We start from the raw sequence: 6,954 nt of genomic DNA, 5'->3' as shown, positions 1-6,954 counted from the left end.
TCCTCACGCTGCTAACATGTTGGAGCATCTCCATGCTTTAACCCTCTTGCTGCCAGTCGCACAGTCTTGGAGAAAAAGAGACAGAAGGGAGGAGAGTATGGGAGAGCCTTTGAGGGGCCCCCCCATTTATTTATCCACTCATTCACTCAGCAACCACTGACCAAACCCTCCCCTGCCTTCCGCAGGGCCTGGCTGGGCTCAGGGGAGGCAGAGGTGAAACAGGCTCAGCCCAGCCTGAGAGCAGCTCATAGGCTAAGGAGGGAGACACACAGAAAAAGAGTTCAAATCCAGCCTGATACACACGGCAATGGAGGAAGGAGGAGGCACTAGACACCAAGGGGGGCACCTGACCCAGTTTCTGGGTCAGTGAGCCTTGCTGGAGGAGATGTTGCCAGAGCTGAGATGTGGAGGTCAATGTGAAGGAGAAGTAGCAGCTAGCTGGGTGAGGAAGGGAGACAGAACATTCTAGGCAAAAGAAACAGCAGATGGAAAGTCATAGAAGCTTAAGAGAGCTTCCAGGAAACTGTTCAGAATGGCAGTGGGGTGTGTGTGTGTGTGTGTGTGTGTGTGTGTGTGTGTGTGTGTTTGGAGTGGGGGTGGAGGATATGGTAGGAAATGAGTCTGGACAGGAAGGCAAGGGCCAGGTCAGAGGACCTGGAATGCCAGGCTAAACAGCCACGACTTTATTCCAAAGGCCATTAAGAGAGAGTGGTAGAGTCAGGTCTGTGTTTCAAAAGATCCCCATGGCTTCAGGGGACAGGAGGAATGGGAGGGAAAGGGGAAGCAGGGGGAGCAGAGAGGGGGAGCTTCTGCCTCTCTCTGGTGCCCCTGGCCCTCCAGTGGGGACCGTGGGCCCCCCTCCATCAGCCTCTGCTTCTACCTCAGGCTTGTGTGCCAGAGACAAGCTCATTGGCCTTCAAGGCCCAGCCCACAACCCACTAGGCTTCCGGACTTGTCTTGACCAGCGTGGGCGGTGGGGGAGGGGCACAGCAGCCCTGCCCCTTGGGCAGGTGGGGCCCAGGAGCAGTCTGGCCCCTCTGATACCCATGCACCTGGGGGAAGCTCTGAGGCCCCAGGTGCCCCCTCGGCTCCCCTCTTACCCACCCACCTGCTGGCTGAGAGTCAGCTTGGAGGGAACACCTCAACGTCTGGATTCAGACCACAGAAGGACCTGGGTAGTGATATTATGTATTGTAGGGGCTTACGAGTTAACCCAGGCGAAGGGCTTACAATAGTGCCTGGTATATAATAAACTCACAATATTATCTTCCTACTTGAGCGTTTCTCACACGAATTGTATTTGTCGTCTGGTTTGAAGCTGGCTACGGAAACCAAAACCCGTTGAATAGTGCCCTGAGACCCAGTTTGAGTGCAAGCAGCCCTTGGCCTCCATATACTCCAACAAAGTATGGATATGGAAGCGTGCCTGGCGGGATTACGCCTACGACGTTTCACAATCAAGACTATCTGGGGAGTGAGATGGGGATTTTGTTCGGTGAATTGTTCAGCTGATTTTCACACTGGGTGACAGCCATGAGTCACTTCTAGGTTGGAGTAGGTCACTCATTTATTCAATCAGCAAACTCGATACTTTCTCTGGGGTGGAGGCAGATGCCGAGGGAAGCACACGGAAATTACCGCTGCTTATCAACACACAGACATGTTATCGGATTTTCCTAGGTGGATGGTGTAAGCAAACTCCACTTCCTGGTGAGAAGAGCCAAGAGCAAAGCTGTGTCTCCTCTTCCAACAATTCCATATGAGGCTTCCAGGTCTGGCAAAAGCATTCCCCCTATTTAGAACCACCAAGTAGAGCTTTCCAAGAAAATTCTAATGTAGCATTTCACCTAATCTGCAAACGACCCTGTGAGGGAGAGATGATTATATCCTTCCCACAGAAGAGGAAACTGAGACCCAATGATCCACGCAGGCCTCCGGCTACAGAATAGCAGAGGCAGGATTAGAACCCACTTCTCCCCAATGTTGAAGTTCACATTCCATTCACTGTACCATACTGAACTTCATGGACCTCTCCTCTCCCTAATTACTGTGCTGCTAGGCTCAGGGAGAAGGAAATTGTGCCTTCCAGAAGAAAGATTCCACTCTCTGAATAAGCCTTGATTCTGGATGGCTGGGGAGTCTCAAGAATGACCAGCATCAGATTCCCCCCGCCCAATTCTTTATTTTTGCTTTTTACCAAGGTAATGCGTGTCTATTTTTAACAATTCAAACATTATCGGAATGTTTAAAAAGTGAAAGTCACAGGTATTCCCCTCCCCCCAAATAACAGCTGTTAACAATATGGAACATATTCTCCCAGTCTCTTCCCCTTGCAAATATTAATAACACACACAAATAACATAATAATTGTTAGTATTACAGAAATTAAGTATAGCATACACCTTTTAAAAAAATTTAACACCATACCGAGGACACCTTTCACTGTCGGCTCACTTAATATGCCTCATTCTTTTTACTAGATTGCTGTGGACTCTATGTTTGTGCCCCCCCCCAAATTCATAGGGTGGAAGCCTAATCCCCGTTGTGAGGTGAACCTTTGAGAGGTAATGAAGGCATGAGGTTGGGGCTCTAATAAATGGGACTCGTGCCCCTATAAAAGGGACCCCAGAGAGCTCCCTCACCCTCTCTGCCATGTCCAGACACAGCAAGAAGACAGTCCTCTGCGAACCTGAAAGTGGGCCTTCACCAGACACCAAATGTACCAGCGCCCAGAACTGTGAGAAAGAAATGTCTGTTGTTTATAAGTCACTCAGTCTGTGGTATTTTTGTTACAGCAGCCCTAACGGACTAAGACATGGGTGCACGAGAATCCAAAGCACAGATGGAGCAGAGTTCCCCTCCCACGACCCTGTGGACAGAGATTTGGACGGCTGCCTTTCTTCGTTCACAAAATCGTTGCTTGCACCTTGACCCGCCGTGCCTTGCGCTGCTCACGGAAGGTACTTGGTATCCTCTCAACTAAGGATTTCTGTGAATGGCTATTCAACATTTCTCTCCCCAACTAAGCTCTGAGACTTTTAAGGCATCCTAAGGGATCATGACTGTGTGTTCATGAAAATATCCTCAGCGCCTAGTTCCGTGCCTTGCCCATAGTAGGACCTCAATAGTTCATGCGGTAGAAACAAGCAAAGGAGCGACTTCCTGTTTGGATCAATGCACACTTGCGTTGGCTTCTGCCGGCCACACTCCTAAGGTCACAGGATATGCACTTTCAAAGCATGTTTATAGGCTGCAAAGTTTTCCTCTGGAAAAACTGAACCAATGCGAGGGAACGAGAGAGTTCGTTCCACAACGCAAGGAAGACACTTTTGGGGGGATATGGGAGTCTAGTCTGTTCCACTTAGTCGCATTCAGGGTATGGGGAAGCCAGGGACGAATCTTCCCCATGCTACCCTTGTGCAGCTCTCACCTGAGAGAAGAAAGCAAGTATGAAGCTTCTCGGCCCCCGTCAGGGAGTCATCCCCCTCCCGGACCCCCGCACGTGCAGCCCCGCTCACCACCCTGCCAGCAGCCCCTTGGCCTCCAGCTGCCTGGCAGCCAACAGTGAAAGAAGTGGCCTTTGAAGTTCTGTGACCATCCTGCCAGCTTTGGTACGGCTGCCCCGCGCCCTCTCCTCAGAGGAACAACAGGGGCAACACCCAGTCTTGCTTTAATACTGGGGATTATGCCACAGCTGCACGGGGCTGGGAGCTCCAGCAGCAGCACAGCCTGGAGCCAGGGGTGAGGTGAGTCAGGACACGGCCCGCTGGACTTCACTGCTCAGTGCCAGACTTTCTTCTGACCTCAGGGATGGCTCCGTGGGGTTTTGTGAGCGTGCGTGTTGAGAATATCATCGTCCCAGGTGTGCAGACATCTCATGGCCTGCTCTGCCCAGCACACACCCCCAACCTCTAAGGAGGGTCAAGGCCCGCGGCTTGGATGGCAGGCAGGAAGCAGCCGAATGCCCTCCTCCTTCAGGCTGCACCAGTCTTAGATAAGGTGTCACATTTTACCCTTCCCTCGTTCATTCGGCAGATATGAATTGAGCACCTATTATGTACCAGGCACGATTCAGGGCTCCGGTAACAGCACTCAGGATTAGGCCAGATAAGGCCCCTGCTCTTGTGAACTCTGTATTTTAGAAGGAAGGAGCAGACCATAGGAGCATCAACAAATCAATGAGCTAAATAATATCAGATGCAAAGGGTTTAAACAGAATAAAACACAGAGTGCTCTAAAGAGAGCAGTGGAGAGTTCCTTTGGACTAGGTGGTCAGGGAAGTCTTCCTGGAAGAGGTAGCATTTGAGCTGGGGCTAGAATGAGGAGAGGGAACCAGCCCAGGGATGAACTGGAAATACAGTGCTCCAGAAGGAGGGCATGACAGGTGCCAAAGCCCAGTGAACTTGCTGCTTTGGTTGTCTGAAAGATGAACAGAACCGGACATGGTGGGTCAGGGTCAGATCAGGCAGGGCCTGGTAGGCTGGGGAAAGGGGTTTGGATTTTCTTTTATTTTTTTAAAGATTTTATTGTTAAGTAATCTCTACACCCAAGGTGGGGCTTGAACTGTCGGGGTTGTGACCCCGAGATCAAGAGTTGTGTGCTCTACTGACTGAGCCAGCCAGGCACCCTTGGATTTTATTTTATTTTAAATGCGGTGGGAAGTCATTTCCTACCCTGTATGCAACTTATTATTAGACATTGACTCCTTTACTCATTCATTCAATTAGTCAGTTGGCCAGTCAGTTAACGATCCTTTTCTGAAGACAAGCACAGGGAATGAGGATATAGAGATGAATGAGAGACAGTCCTAGCCCTTGCAAAGCTTATGGCCTAGTGGGCGAATACAGTGTGGACACAGGTACTTACAGGCCAAAAGGATAAGCAGAGGAATATTCAAGGTGCTGGGAACCCGGAGCAGGGAGCATTTATCTTTGAAGTGGGGGGATCAGGGAAAATCTCCAAGAACACATGATATATTTGAGCTGAATCTTGAAACACCAAGCACTATGCTGGCACATGGAGGTGCTCAGTATACATTTAGGAAATGAAAGAAGGAAAGGGAGGGAGGAAGAGAGGGAAGAAGGAAGGATAGGAATTTGCCAAGTGCTAAAGAGAGAAAGGGCAGAAGGAACTGTGTGTGCAGACTTTTGGCAACATAACAGTGTGAAGAAGGAGGAATTGAGCCTGCTAGGAGTCCCCAGGGACACCTCAGAGGTAACCTGGGGGCAGAGCACTTCCCACCCCCTGTTCTGGAACTCCTACCATGCATGCCACATAGTAGGTGCACAGTAAATGTTGATGGGTGTGGTGGTATTTAATGCTACTTGCTAAATATTTCCCTCTCTCAGCCTTCAAGGCACATGCTAGGATCACCCTTCCTTGCCAATATGTAAAATTAGGTATGGTTATGTGACTTGTCTTGGCCCCTGAAATATGAGCAGAAATGATGTGAGTCACCTCTGAACAGAAGCTTTAAGAGCTAGCGAGCAATTTGCGGTGTTGGCTTTTCTCTGCCTCAGCAATCATAGAAGCACAGAGAAGGAGCCTTCCTCAGCTTGGTTCCCTGAGGGAGAACAATGTCGAGAAGAGGTCCCCAGCCATCCTGCAGTGGGCACACAGGAGTCACTGAAAATCAGGAGTGGTTGTTATCGCAGCAGAACCCATACTCTCCTGACTTCTGGAATCAATAAGGAAGTGGAGCGGAGCTAAGGGAAGGTTTCTGAGTTCAGACAGGGGCACGAGGTCCCTTCAGAAGTTATGAGTGGGATGAAGCTGTCAAAGAATGACTCGTCCTGAAGCCCATTAAAAATATTTCTTGAGGGGCGCCTGGGTGGCGCAGTCGTTAAGCGTCTGCCTTCGGCTCAGGGCATGATCCCGGCGTTCTGGGATCGAGCCCCACATCGGGCTCCTCTGCTGGGAGCCTGCTTCTTCCTCTCCCACTCCCCCTGCTTGTGTTCCCTCTCTCGCTGGCTGTCTCTGTCAAATAAATAAATAAAATCTTTAAAAAAAAATATTTCTTGAAAAAGAATCTTGGGGCCTCGCTCTTAATTTAGCCAATCAGAGGGAACTGGAATCTCCCTCTGGCCATGCTGCCCTCTCCCGCAGCCTTTTGCTTCTCTTCTTTCCCAGGACATATTGAGCCTTCCATGACCACATTTGTGGCCTTTGCCCATCCTTTTGGGTCATTTGTTCTTTTCCAAGCGTTTCTTGTGACCTAGTCTGTACTAGACCCTGTGCTAGGGACAGAGAGATAAAGATGTAGTAGAGATACAGGTAGAGATGAGAGATAGAGGCAGGAGGAGAGAGAGAGAGAGAGAAGGTGTTCCAGCAGGAGAGATTGAATTGGCTTCCCTGATGATCTAAACTAAGTACTGAAGAATGGGTCAGAGTTCACCAAATAGGAAAAAAGCAGGAAGGGTATCTCAGGCAGCTGGATCAGCATGCACGCAATGGCGCAGGGCTATGGAAGAGCAGTGAGGCTCTCCAGTGGGGCTGGGTGGCAGGGGGTGGGAATGGGGGGTGGAGGGTGAAGCATGGAGAGCTTGGGAAAAGCCTTGCATGCCAGGCAAGGATTTGGACTTTATGCTAGCATCAGTGGGGAGCCAGCAAAGGTCTTTGGGCCAAGGGACCGGGTGGGAGCTGAGCGTGGCTGTGAGAAGTACCTGCTGGGGGTCCCCCAGCCTCCTCTTTCCACCTTGGTCTCTGGCAGTGCAGCCCCAAAGAGACCAGTCCCTGCAGTGTCTCCAGTCTCTCCTGCAAGAGACTCAGTGACCTCCTGCAGACCCCACTACCTGCCTTTCAGATTACAACAAAGCCCAGCCTTTGCCCAGCTGATAGGATCTTTGCTCCCCTCCCCTTATCTAGACAGGGGCTTTTTAAACCAACAGAAAATCTTGACAGCTGTGAATAAAGGCTCTAGAGCCCACAGACCCAGATTCAAGCCCTAGTCGACCA

This window comes from Ursus americanus, chromosome 18 (genome assembly GCF_024610735.1).
Source record: "Ursus americanus isolate L20-20 chromosome 18, mUrsAme1.1.p, whole genome shotgun sequence".
Classification (NCBI taxonomy): Eukaryota; Metazoa; Chordata; class Mammalia; order Carnivora; family Ursidae; genus Ursus; species Ursus americanus.
The sequence above is the reverse complement of the archived record's forward strand: the minus strand, read 5'-3'. Positions refer to the sequence as shown.